Here is a 13,018-nt window from a genome sequence, read left to right on the forward strand (position 1 = left end):
ATATGAAGAACCGCATCCATATAAAACTGCACGAGATATAAAGGCTTTAAATCCTCTCCTAAAATCCTATTTTGACATTTTACTATTTTCATTTTAACGTAATCCAGTTCGAGAAATAATATGTTTTGACATTTTCCAAACAAACAAAATCTTAAGAATTGAATTAGACTAAACTAACTGAATATTTAAGAATTGAATTAGACGAGGGCCGCGCGAACGCAGGCCCTCACTATCACAAATTATGACGTAGACTCTCCCACTTGGGGAGATCTTAGGCTGATACCCTTCCTAAGTGCAATGGAAACCATCAGCCTAGGCCATGAGCCTAATTGATCGCCCATAGACCTCGTCCAGGTAAGTAAGTTTTACAATATTCACTTTTCTATTTTATACTAGATTCATTTTGTAAGAATTATGCTTTTCCGATGTGGGAATGTTGTATTAAAGATTGTCAAAATGTGAACCGATCTGACCAACATCCGATAAAAATCGAACTAACCCGGATAAAAGGATCTTACATTCAATCAAGGATGAGTACAATGGTCCCGCACAAAATATTATTCGATTATACCCGAATTTGTTATACAGTCAATCGATGACCCGATTTAACAAACCATGGGGTGTCTACATGGATGGATACTCCATATTGGTTAAAATAACCAACTATTCCATGACAGTATTATAAAACAAAAAAATAAAGTTTATCAAATATGGGGTTGGATGGGCTGATAATTAATCGAACTTTTTTGTTACTTAATATTAATGTTTACGGAGTAGTTTTTATAGTGTGAATTAAAAAAAAACGCACATACTCCTCCTTATTCTTGAAAAAAATAATAAAACGGCAAATTCGACTATGGAATTTAAAGTTTCTATTCATATGCATTCCATGCCCTCAACAAAATGTACTTTTTATAACGGAGGAAGACATATTACCTATAAGTGAGTGACGAATATGAGTGACCTTTGTTACACACAAGTGTGCGTCTTTAATCGCCTCTCGAAACCAATGATTTACCTCGAAACTCTTAAAACACAGTGGATTCATATCACGCCACTAATGACATTGTGGGTATCCCATGGAACCTTACATACCCATTTAAATGAAATTGATAATGTCTGATGGTTATCTTCAATAATTAAATTAGAGATTGTTGTAAACTTGGACACCTCCTCTCCCTGGTTGGCGATTCAGCATGAAACTACAACCTCAAAAGCCGACCTTTCATTTTTTAATTTCGAACCATCAAAATTTAACTTTACAAAGTTATGAGAAGGAGGGGACAACTAACCTCCTTGGTGTTTTTCAATACATTTGTTGTGAGATTAGAAACTCCCTTTGGGTTATTTAAACCCAAATGTCTTGCTGCTAACCAATCTTGATAGGCATTTCTAACAAGAATCACAACTGGGCTATACTGTAGAAACTACATTACAAAATATAGTTTCTTTTGTAGTAAGCTAGAACGATCCGCCAAACAAAGACTATGTTCAGTGAAGGAAATGTATCCTTCACCCAATGTGCATTAGTCTAATACCAAGGTTTAAATTAATTATGAATAATTAATTCAGCAAGATCAAGTGATCGGAACAGCTAGCTGGAGCAATGTTTCCCATCAGTGATTCTAATCCTTCTTAGGCTCACATCTTACTCTTGACTAAACCTACAAGGTCACACCAATGACATAAAACAGATCGTTGGATTAAATGAATCGGAAATTCATTCAATTGCTATTCGAGCAATTAGTTCGGAAAATATAAATATACAATAAGACGTTGGATCGTAATCGTATATCGTATTGAGTATATTCGTAAACTAGGCCAAACGAATAAGTGTATGGTAAGACGAATAGATTGTCAAATTACTATATGATAAGCATTGGCCAAAACGCCATCGGACACACACGAGGACCAGCCCACGAGCCGAGTACGCGAAGCATTCAAGGCCCGTGGGCGGCTTGGCGCAACAACAAGGGCAGCAAATATATTTTTTCGGGAACTTGAAAATAAATAATACTTCGTATAAGTTAAAAGGAGAAAAAAAATCCCTATCAATTTATCTAAACATGTTAAAAGAAACTAGTGGCTGCTATTTTTGTTTTTAAAACAAATGAACTGCTAAGAAGTGACGTATGCAGGATTTTGAAATAAGGTAGACATTTTCTAATAATAAGTATGATGTAGACATAAAATAAAGTAGTTCTTTTATAAAAGTACTATTTAAAAATCGGTAGACATTTTTTAATACGTATGACGTAAAATAAAATAAACTAGTTCTTTTATAAAAGTACTATTCAAAAATCGGTGTCTATGTAAGCATATAATATCTCATCACACTAATTATTCATTACATCGGAAAAAAGTATTTGCCTATATTAAGTTATCGTACTCACGACCTCCCTTTAAACCTATGGAATACAACTTAAGAAAATACTTCACATAATTCGAGTTGTTCTAATTTTCTTTATTGAACATGTAAAATCCATTAAGGTAACCTCTTCATTTCTTTATTCATTTTAAAATATTTGTGTATATATGATACTCCGCATTAAATACTCGCAACGTTGTGATTTCTACACTATTCACATATTATAATTTGATCATTGTTGGTGAGTTATACGTAAGATAAAACATATTCATGTGAGATCTTGTTAGATTCGTCTTAATGTGTATTTTCAAAATATTAATTTTTTATAATTTTTGCTTAAAGAGAATTAAAGATATTAATGATCAAATTTGTACATTGACATGCGTGAAAGTGACAAACATTGCGAGTAAAAATGAACGGATGAAGTAAGAGATTATCCATATAAGAGCACATTTTTAAGGCAAAACTTAAATCTTAAAACATGATAATACTCCGTACTCCATAAAGAGAAGTAAATGCATTGACAAACTAGTTAGAGGTTTAGAGCCCGAAAAAATAACAATAAATAAAAATAAAACTACTGGCGCATGGTTTCTAACTCAGGTTGCTCGAATACATTGATTGAGTGAGAATGCCAACTAAGGGCCCGTTCAGTATCACTGTTAGTTTCCAGTTTTTGGTTTTTTGGTTTTGTAAGTCATATGATTTATATTGAATATCAATTAAAACATAGTCATACCTATTGTAATCATGTTAATTTTGAAAATTGACAACAAAAAACTGGAAACTACTTTTTGTGGTTTTTATATTTTGATTTTTAGTTTTGTAAAAAACAGAAAACAAAAATCGATACCGAACGAGCCCAAGCTAAACCTTTGACCTTGTTATTATATTCAACATATTACTTTTAAAGAGGGTATTTGTCTACCCACTTTGCAACATAGACAAGCTCCTCCTACCGAGATCCTTTTATATTTAGCTTAGTGGACGATAGCCGACTACGTTAAAAGCTTGGACACTTGTAGCTACAAAGTTGGAGGAGCATGAATAAGGTGCGTGCTATACTGCTATGCTTTGATTTTGCTTCCGTCGCAGTCTAGCCGCCTCAACTACGCTAGTTGCATAAAATACAGAAACCTCAATACTGAGGGTCAGAGAATGAGAGCACTGTGCGGTAACCTGCTAGGATTGTAAGGTTCATGTTCTTGTCCCACATCATGAAATGTAGACATTAACATCACATGAGAATATCATATAAATGAAAACTTTATTTCATTCAAGTTATCTTTGCGCTTGGGGCAATGACGCAGCTAGTGAGGTAATAACCGAGGCGCGTCAATTGCTGGTTGAAAACTATTTCCAAACCCCCTCTTCGGCCTTGGCTTGACCTTGGTCGACGAGAATTTCTGGAAGGGCTCCCTCTCTTGTGGGCAAAGCCTTACAATTCAAATACAAAATTCTTCTCCGTACTGACTATGCCAAATCAAACCTTAGTAATGTGGTAGTCTGGTAGACTAAGACATGCCAGAGTGGTTATCGGCTTATCATGTTATAATCATGCTGTTTGAATTCTTGGCCTATATAAGTCTTGGAATAAAAATCTCAAAATCAGAACGTCTGACTTTAATTTCCTACAACTTGGAGACTGTCTGCTGTTAATTTGTTATATTGCTCAAAATCAGAATGTCTGACTTTAATTTCCTGCAGCATTAGTAATTCAATTCTTAAGAAGACAGGTTACACATGCATGACGTACGTCTATGAATGCTTTATTGCATGATGTACATCTATGCATGTTTAAATCCTTGCATTCAGTTTTCTTGACCTGATTGACGAGCCTTAAATTCTTAAAATTAATCGAATACCATTACTGAAAATTATGTAGGCGATGTAGATCATACAGTTTAAAATTAGATCAATTAGAAATCAAAAGATTTGACATTTTTTCCATTTAGGTTATTCGAGTACACAACTGCTCATCTGGAAATAACTAAAATATTGTGGCTTCAGAAAAATAAGCAGATTGCTCCCACATAGGAAAAGGAGAAGATACAAGCTAGAATAGCGGTATAAATAAGTGGTCATCATTTTAGTTAAACTCACGCAGCCATGCAGTGAGCACAAAGCGAACTATTCTTTCGCCTTTTACTAAAGAATACCGTGTGCTTGCTGCATTTAGTGGCATACGTTCATTTTTGGAGGGAGTTCCATTAGGAGCTTCCATTAATACATTATCACTTTTCAAGTATCGTGGAATGAATTAACAGTTACGGAGTACCATTTAACTGGGAAAGAATGTTCTTAATTTCGTAGGTTTGGGTAATTGTCATTTTCTATAATTGACAAGTTTGTTAGGGTTATTAATTTCCCAACATTCGTCCAAACCTAACAAACTTCTGTTGGTAAACGGCTGTTGTTAAAAAATAGGCGAGGAAAAAAAATTGTTTTGAGATGATAGGGTTTGCTAGGCTGCTAGCTTCGATACCATGACAAGTTTGTTAGGGTTATTAATTTCCTTGAGTTTGTATTGCACAGGAAGTAGCATTATATACTACAGTATTAGCCACGGGCTTTCCGAGACCTAATATACTAATTACAAGCTTAGTCTATTAAAGCCCAAAATACATAATATATACAAAGCCCTAATACCCCCCTCAAGTTGGAGCATGGAGATCACAAATGCCCAACTTGCGAAGTAAGTACAAGAATTTACGCTTGCCCAATGCCTTCGTGAAGATGTCGGCAAGCTGATTGTCTGTAGATACGTGACTAGTGGTAATAATACCCTCTTGAATAGCATCCCGTACATAGTGACAGTCAATCTCAACATGCTTTGTGCGTTCATGAAAGACAGGGTTTTGAGCAATGTGAAGAGCGGACTTAGCCATGGCCCGAGGATGATCAACACCCAAGCAATGAAGTAAGGATTTAAGCCACTTCAACTCCGAAGTAATGGTTGCCATGGCCCGGTACTCAGCCCTCGCAGACGATCGAGAAACGATATGTTGTTTCTTGGTTTTCCAAGATACAGGTGAGCCACCGAGAAATACTAACCAACCAGTGAGAGATTGCCGAGTCAAGGGGCAACTTGCCCAATCAGAATCACACCAACCCGACAAAGTAAGATCACAGTCAGCCCGAAGAAGAATCCCTTGTCCCGGGCACCCTTGTAATAAGATATAAGTGTGTGGATGTGTTAATTCTTTATTGTAAATATTCGATAGTGAGTAGATAATTATTGTGAGAAAATATGATGTGAGTATGTGTGGACTGTTGAGCCTTTGGAAGAGGAAACAAAATATTATATTTAAGAGTGGAGACCATGAGAGAAGAAACATGCATGATACATGTACGTACTATTTTAATGTAGAAGTTTCCTTTATACGGAGGGAGTAGTTTTGATAAACGAAATTATATATAAAAGATAATTCATTTTGTGTTTGGCAAAATATTTTTTTCCATCTGTTTTATTTTTTATATTTTAAAGAAGTTGTGCAAATGCAAGGGTAAAAAGTCATCTAACCAATTTTATGTTATACTTCGTAGATAACATGGACCATTGTTCAATCAAGATTATTTTTTTAATTATCATTAGATTATCTTAGAGCATCATTATTTTAGTAGTTGGACTAGATCATCAATCAAAATGCATGACAAAAAATCGAGTTTACATTGGTTGATGAATTTATTAAGATTAAATATTAGAATTTACAATCATAAACATTGGATAAGAATTTGTCGTGTAGTTTTAGAATTTTAGGTGTTTCGCATACTCGCTCCTTCTGGGCTTTTTTATAAAAAAATAAGATGGGATACTATTTTTTTGGTAATTATAAGATGGAATATTAGATGAATTACTATTCCTTCTTTTTTTTCCATGTTTTATAAGTGCTAAGTTTTTTAGATAATGTACTTATCACACAAATTGTTTCGTATGTTTTAACTTTTTTTCGTTTCTATACATACTCTAATTGTTATTGTAAAATCTCAAACATGCATCGCGTGCATAAACACTATTGAGTAAATGACATGATAATAAATAACCCGTACATTAGCACGGGCATAGACTAATTCAAAATTAAACAGAATTAAAGAAAACTTTAAGCTAGTTACGATAGATTGCCCACACAAAAGAAAGAAAGAAAAAAATTGGCGAGAATGGTGAAGATTTTTTGGCCTGATATTGTTAGATAATGATTCAAATTAATATTTATTTTGTTAGAGTTTTTCTAGGAGTCAGTAACTTAGTGGTTTACAAGTCATGGACTAATGGGAATAATGGGCTAAAATTAATGGGATAAGTTTTCTGATTTAGTTAGTTAGTGGGTTATCATGGGATTATGTTTCCCTTAATTTTAGGTTTATTAGTTATCTCTAGCAGTATATAGATATATGATGTACGTGTATTTTGATTCAGAATGCAATGTTATTCGCTTATTTCTTTCACTCTCTTTCACATTAATTTATTCAACATGGTATCTAGAGCTCCAGGTTAGATCCATACCAAAAAAAAGAGAGGGTGAGAGAAAGGAACAAACACAGCAGTTTGTTCTACCGTGAGAACATACAAAAAAAAAGTGTGAGTTGTGAGAGTCAAGAAAGCAACGTAGCTCTCTTTTCCATTATTGTGAGAGTTTGTTTGTGAGTGAATTAATTGTGTGGAGTATGGCGATTAATGGTAGTGGTTCTAGTTCTCAGCCCCTAATCCCATTGTTTAAGGGGGAGAATTATCATTTATGGAGTCTCAAGATGAAAACTATGTTCAAGTCTCAAGAGTTGTGGGATATGGTGGAGAACGGGTATACGGAACCGGCAGAGGCACCGGCTGAACCAGATCAAAGCCTACAGGAAAATAGGAAGAGAGATGCAAAGGCTCTGTTCTTTATCCGATCGGCATTGGATGATGAAAATTTCCCACGAATTTCCGCTGCGTCAACATCGAAACAAGCGTGGGAAATCATCAAGCAGGAGTATTTTGTTGATAAGAAGGTAATTGCTGTATAATTACAAACCCTTCGTACACAATTTGAAAGTTTAACAATGACAAAGATAGAATCAATTCAAGATTATTTGTCTAAAGTGTCTTCAATTATTAGTCAAATGAAAATATACGGTGATAATATCTCAAATGAGTCAATTGTGGGCAAGGTGTTAAGGAGTTTGAATAGTGATTATAAACATATTGTGACTGCAATTTTAGAGTCTAAGGACATATCAACTTACACATTTAATGAATTGATGAGTTCATTAATGGCTCATGAGGAGAGAATGGATAAGTCTACGGAAGAAAACGTCGAGGAGAAAGCCTTTCAAGTTACGGGGCAACTGTCGGGTGATTGGTATTATGGTGAAGGTCGTGGTCGCGGTATGAGTAGTCGTGGTTGTGGTCGTGATGGAGGTGGTCGTGGTCGATTCGAAGGACAACGTCAATCCATGAGTAGCGTTCAATGCTACTATTGCAAAAGGTAGGGTCACAAAGAAGATAGGTGTTGGGATAAGCAACGTGTTGAGAAAGAGCAAACCAATTACTAAGCAAGTAAGGATAATATTAATTTCCACAAAACAGAATACAACCTAGGCTAACTCAAGGGGAACAAACCAACTAGGTTGGACCATTCCTCACAAGAGCAAGCACAACACAACAAAGTTTCAGAGATTCTGAAACCACAAACTATCCTTCCTACTTACATTCTTTGGCATTACAGCCATCACTCTACTCTTAACTGTATGCTTTAAAAGAGTCATTACATTCAAAACAGTAGGGAAAGCTTTATCCCAGAAACTACTATTTCTACTCCTCCAGATCAGGTAGATCAAAGCAACCATGCTAGCATACATAACACTTTTCCTAAATTTGGAACTGTTGCTGTTAGACAGTTGTCTAACTCCTCTCTGTAAGGTAGTAAGGGAGCTTGGAATCCCCAACCAACTCTTCAAATCAGTGAGACATCTGCTACTGTAAGGACACTTGAAGAACAAGTGTTCATGATCTTCAGGGGCTTGACCACAGAGAAGACAATCTGAAGTTGAGCTAACTCCAATTCTTGCCATTTTTGCTGTTGTTTGCAATCTGTGCTGAATTGCCAACCAAGAGATGAACCTATGTTTTGGCACAGTAAGTCTATTCCAGACCATCTTGTCCCAGTGAACCATGGGCTTGGAATCAATGAGCTTATTATACACCAATTTCACAGAATATTTAGGCATATTGCAGAATTCAGTAGCAGTAAACACTTGCTTGATTTGTTCTTTAGTATCACAGATTTTCTTCCAGTACCAACTAGAAGAACTAGTAGGGACAAAATCCCACCAATCCCCATCCTTAACATAAACTGAATTGATCCATTTTATCCAGATGTTATCTTGCTTATTGGCTACAGCCCAAACATACTTCCCCAGATTAGCCACATTCCACACCTCCACATTCCTAAAACCAAGACCACCTTGATTCTTATCACAACAAGTCTGCTCCCAAGCTATGTAACTTGGCTTAGAGCTATATGCCTGTCCACTCCATAAGAAGGATCTACAAATTTTGGTAATCTCTTTTAGAACACTCTTGGGCAAAATATAAATCTGGGACCAATACATATGGATACTAAGCAAAACAGCATTAATCAATTGCATCCTAGCTGTATAAGAGAGGTTCCTAGAGCTCCATACTTTGATTCTAGCAGTCATTTTATCCACCAACATCTCACACTGAGCTGCTGTAATTTTCTTTGAACAAATTGGAACTCCCAAATACCTAAAAGGTAAAGCACTTCTAGTAAAACCAGAAGCAGCAATCACTCTAGTTACATCAGATTCAGTCATACCATGACAATAAACAGAGGATTTTTGAATATTAGCAGACAAACCAGAGGTTATGGAGAACAATTTGAAAGCTTGCAACAGAAGATAAATGGAAGGGAAGTTACCTTTGCTACACAGGATCAGATCATCAGCAAAACACAAGTGAGTGAGCTTAATATCTCTGCACCTTGGGTGAAACTGAAACTGAGGGAGAGCACTCATTTTCTGAAGAATTCTTGATAAATATTCCATACAGATGACAAATAACAAGGGAGACATGGGATCACCTTGTCTCAACCCTCTTTTGGATTTGAAAAACCCTTGCATTGAGCCATTAACCATCAAAGAAAACATGGGAGTAGTAACACACTCCATAACAATCTGCACAAAGGAATTAGGGAAACCCAACTGCTCAAGCATAGATTTCAGAAACCCCCAATCCACTGTATCATATGCCTTCTGTAAATCTATTTTCATTAAACAGCTAGGCTTTACTGATTTCCTACCATACTGCTTAACCAAATCTTGGATCACCATGATATTGTGAACAATGTACCTCCCATGAACAAAACCACCCTGATTCTCCTGGATAAGATCAGGCAAGATCTGTCTCATTCTCCCACACAATACCTTGGTAACACATTTATATAAGGTATTACAGCAAGATATAGGTCTGTATTCACTCACATTTTTTGGGCATTTAGTTTTGGGAATAAGGGTAATTACAGTATGATTCAGCTCCTTCAACAATTTGCCACTCTGCAGAACATCTAACACAGCAGCAATCACATCATCCCCCACTATGTGCCAAGCATCTCTGTAAAAGAAGGATCCAAATCCATCTGGCCCTGGTGCTTTCACACCTGGAATAGACCATAAAGCATTCTTCACCTCTTCTCTAGTGTAAGGAGCATTTAGAATAGCTCTGTGAGCATCAGTAACCAGTGGACCTGTTTGAACTATATGAGAAAGAACTTCAGCTTTTTGAGTACTATTACCACCCAATAAACATACATTATACTCCAAGAAAGCACTAGTAACCTCAGTAGGATTATCTCTCCAAACTCCATTCTTATCATGAATACTATACACTTGATTCTGCAAATTTCTTCTTTTAATACTCTGGTGAAACACAGCAGTGTTCTCATCCCCACTCTTGATCCACTCAACTTTAGCTTTTTGCCTCAAAAAATCCAAATAAACCTGATGTTTATCTTTGTATGTCTTAATAGCATCTAGCTCTTCATTAGCAAGTGAATGATCAGCAGGATGAAGATGCATAGCTTCTTGAGCAGCTAATAAGTCATGATAGGCCTTCAAGTCTGCAGCATGTACATCAGAAAAACCAGTCTTATTAAGCTCTTTCAAAGCCAACTTCACTCTCTTCAACTTAGAAACCACTACAAACATCTTACTTCCAGAAATGGGTCTATCCCATTGAGTCTTAACAATCTCACTAAACTTTGGAGCACTTTTCCACATAGTGAAGTACTTAAAAGGTTTCTTCCCCCCATTATTCTTAGGATAAACAGTGAGCAACCCAGGTGAGTGATCAAAAGCACCTTCACTCAGAAAACACACCTCAGCAGCAGAATAAGAATCAAACCATTTAGGGTTAGCAAGAACCCTATCCAGTTTAGAAAAGACCCTATTTGCTCCTTCCTGCTTATTGTTCCAAGTAAAGAAATGACCACTACTTTTGATATCTTCCATGCCACAGCAGTGCATACAGGCATTAATGTCAGCAATTTCAGATTGTCTAACAGCAGAACCAATTCTCTCCTCTATGTTCATCACACAGTTAAAATCTCCACAAAGAATCCAAGGATCCTGAGTATTCAAAACTCTCAAATCACTCCATAAACTCTCTCTCTGCTTACTATCATTGAAAGCATACACAAAAGTGCAAAAGAAAGCTGGCATACCACTCATAGGAGTGACATGACAGTGAATATGCTGAGCTGTAACAGACAAAATGCTGACAGTGAAACTACCAGGATTCCAAGCCACAATTATTCTACCTCCAGAATGGAAGCTTGAGTTGCTAGTGAAACACCAACCAGAGAAAATCTTCTGATAAAGTTTACCCAGATTTGGCAACTTTACCTTGTGCTCTAGGAGACCAACCAATCCAATTCCATGCTGCTGAATGAATCTACACACTTCACTCTGCTTCTGGGATGAATTGAGCCCCCTAACATTCCAACTTAATATCCTATCCATGAGGAGAAGAAGAGTTCCCTCTTCCAATTAAACTCCCCATTTGTTCACTGACACATCTGTGATCACCAGAACTGTCTTGCAATTGTGGAGAAACTTGCTCCTGTTGCTCATCATTAAGTAACTGGAAAGGATTTGCAGTCTGAGTGGGTTCCACAGAAGAAACTCTCACTCTTATTGGTCTAAGTGCCCTCTGAAATCCCTCTTGATCCACTTCCACCTCTTGAGATCTTACTTGATGCACAGGTTGAACCTGTTTCTGCACCCACCGTTTCTTAGCTTTGTTCTGTCTACATTCTGATTCAGTATGCCCTATCAACTGACATTTCTCACAGAGTGTTGGCCTCCATTCATATCTCAATTCCACCTGAGTTATCATGCCATGCTCATTCACAAAAGAAACAGACTCAGGTAGTTTTTGATTCATTGGCACTTCCACCATAACTCTAGCATAGTGTAGCTTGTCCCTATTAATAGTGGCTGAATCTCTCTTAACTGGATTGCCAATCTGCCCCACTATTTTAAACAGAGCTTTTTCACCCCAATATTTGAAGTTCAATCTCAATTGAATCCAAATAGGGATAACCTGTACTTCTTCCTTTTCCATGTCCATATCCACAGACCAAGGTCTAACAATTAGGGGTTTCTTATCAAAGAAGTAATGACCAGTTAACACTGTATCTCTTGCCTCCATTGTCATAAATCGCACCAGAAATACTCCTTTCTTCACCATCACCACTTTATCCACTTTAAAATTCCTCCATATTCTCCTAAAATATCCCTCCATCACATGAACAGGAGGGTTTGCACCCACTACATAACAAACAACAGCAGAATTCCAGAAATCAATCTCATCCTGTATATCATCTATTTCAATATGAACTGAATTCACTATGGGTGGAATCGCATCATTATGATCAGTAGTTGATTCACTATGATTATCACTATGCTCAGATTTAGCAGCATCATCAAATTGTTGTAAAATGGGTATTGAAACCATACCAATATCCAGCTGAGATCGAGTAGTACCTGCATTCATCTGTTTTGCTGAACCATGGATGACTTCCATGAATTCATTGAATGAATGACGAACTTCTGATCGAACTTGGAGATGTCGCAACCCAGATTTTGGAGTGAAAACTTCATTCTCAATCCCAAAATCCAAAGCCTCTACGCCCAGAACTTCGTCCATCGAGCGAGTTTTCAGCGCTTGGGAGTCTGAAGATGGTCCTCGTGGTCTTCCATTGCCATTTCCATGCCTGTTTCCTTGAGCTTTCGACCCAGTTTTTCTTGCCATGGCTACGGCTCACGTTAAGCTAACGTGCACCGAGAGAAGAAACTTGGGAGAAAAGGAAACTCTTAGGACGACTTGTTTTATCGATTGGTTTGTTCAAAATGTTGAAGGAGAAGAAAGTAGCCTCTTCTAGTCGTGTGTTCTTGTGTGTCGAGAGTTCGTGTTGAGATTTTTTAAAAAAAATGTCAGAGTTCAAGTCGGAGTCCACCGGCCACCGCAATATGGATCGTTGAAGACAATAGCAAGGTTGAGCAATTGTACGTGATTTTGGATCAAGGGAGGATGTTAGATAATTATTCAAATTAATATTTATTTTGTTAGAGTTTATCCAGGAGTCAGTA

At 36.8% G+C, this 13,018-nt stretch overlaps 3 non-coding genes across 3 annotated transcripts; 2 read left to right on the top strand and 1 right to left on the bottom strand.

Annotated features, from left to right (window-relative positions):
• Positions 1-202: 202 nt before the first annotated feature.
• On the bottom strand, positions 203-362 carry LOC130466385 (U1 spliceosomal RNA). Its single transcript, XR_008926618.1, has one exon. It is a non-coding gene; the product is annotated as a U1 spliceosomal RNA (small nuclear RNA).
• Positions 363-3,651: 3,289 nt separating this feature from the next.
• LOC130466373 (U4 spliceosomal RNA) lies at positions 3,652-3,806 on the top strand. The gene has a single exon (XR_008926606.1). It is a non-coding gene; the product is annotated as a U4 spliceosomal RNA (small nuclear RNA).
• Positions 3,807-4,473: 667 nt separating this feature from the next.
• LOC130466401 (U5 spliceosomal RNA) lies at positions 4,474-4,588 on the top strand. Its single transcript, XR_008926635.1, has one exon. It is a non-coding gene; the product is annotated as a U5 spliceosomal RNA (small nuclear RNA).
• The last annotated feature ends 8,430 nt before the right edge of the window (positions 4,589-13,018 follow it).

This window comes from Spinacia oleracea, chromosome 1, assembly GCF_020520425.1.
Source record: "Spinacia oleracea cultivar Varoflay chromosome 1, BTI_SOV_V1, whole genome shotgun sequence".
Classification (NCBI taxonomy): Eukaryota; Viridiplantae; Streptophyta; class Magnoliopsida; order Caryophyllales; family Amaranthaceae; genus Spinacia; species Spinacia oleracea.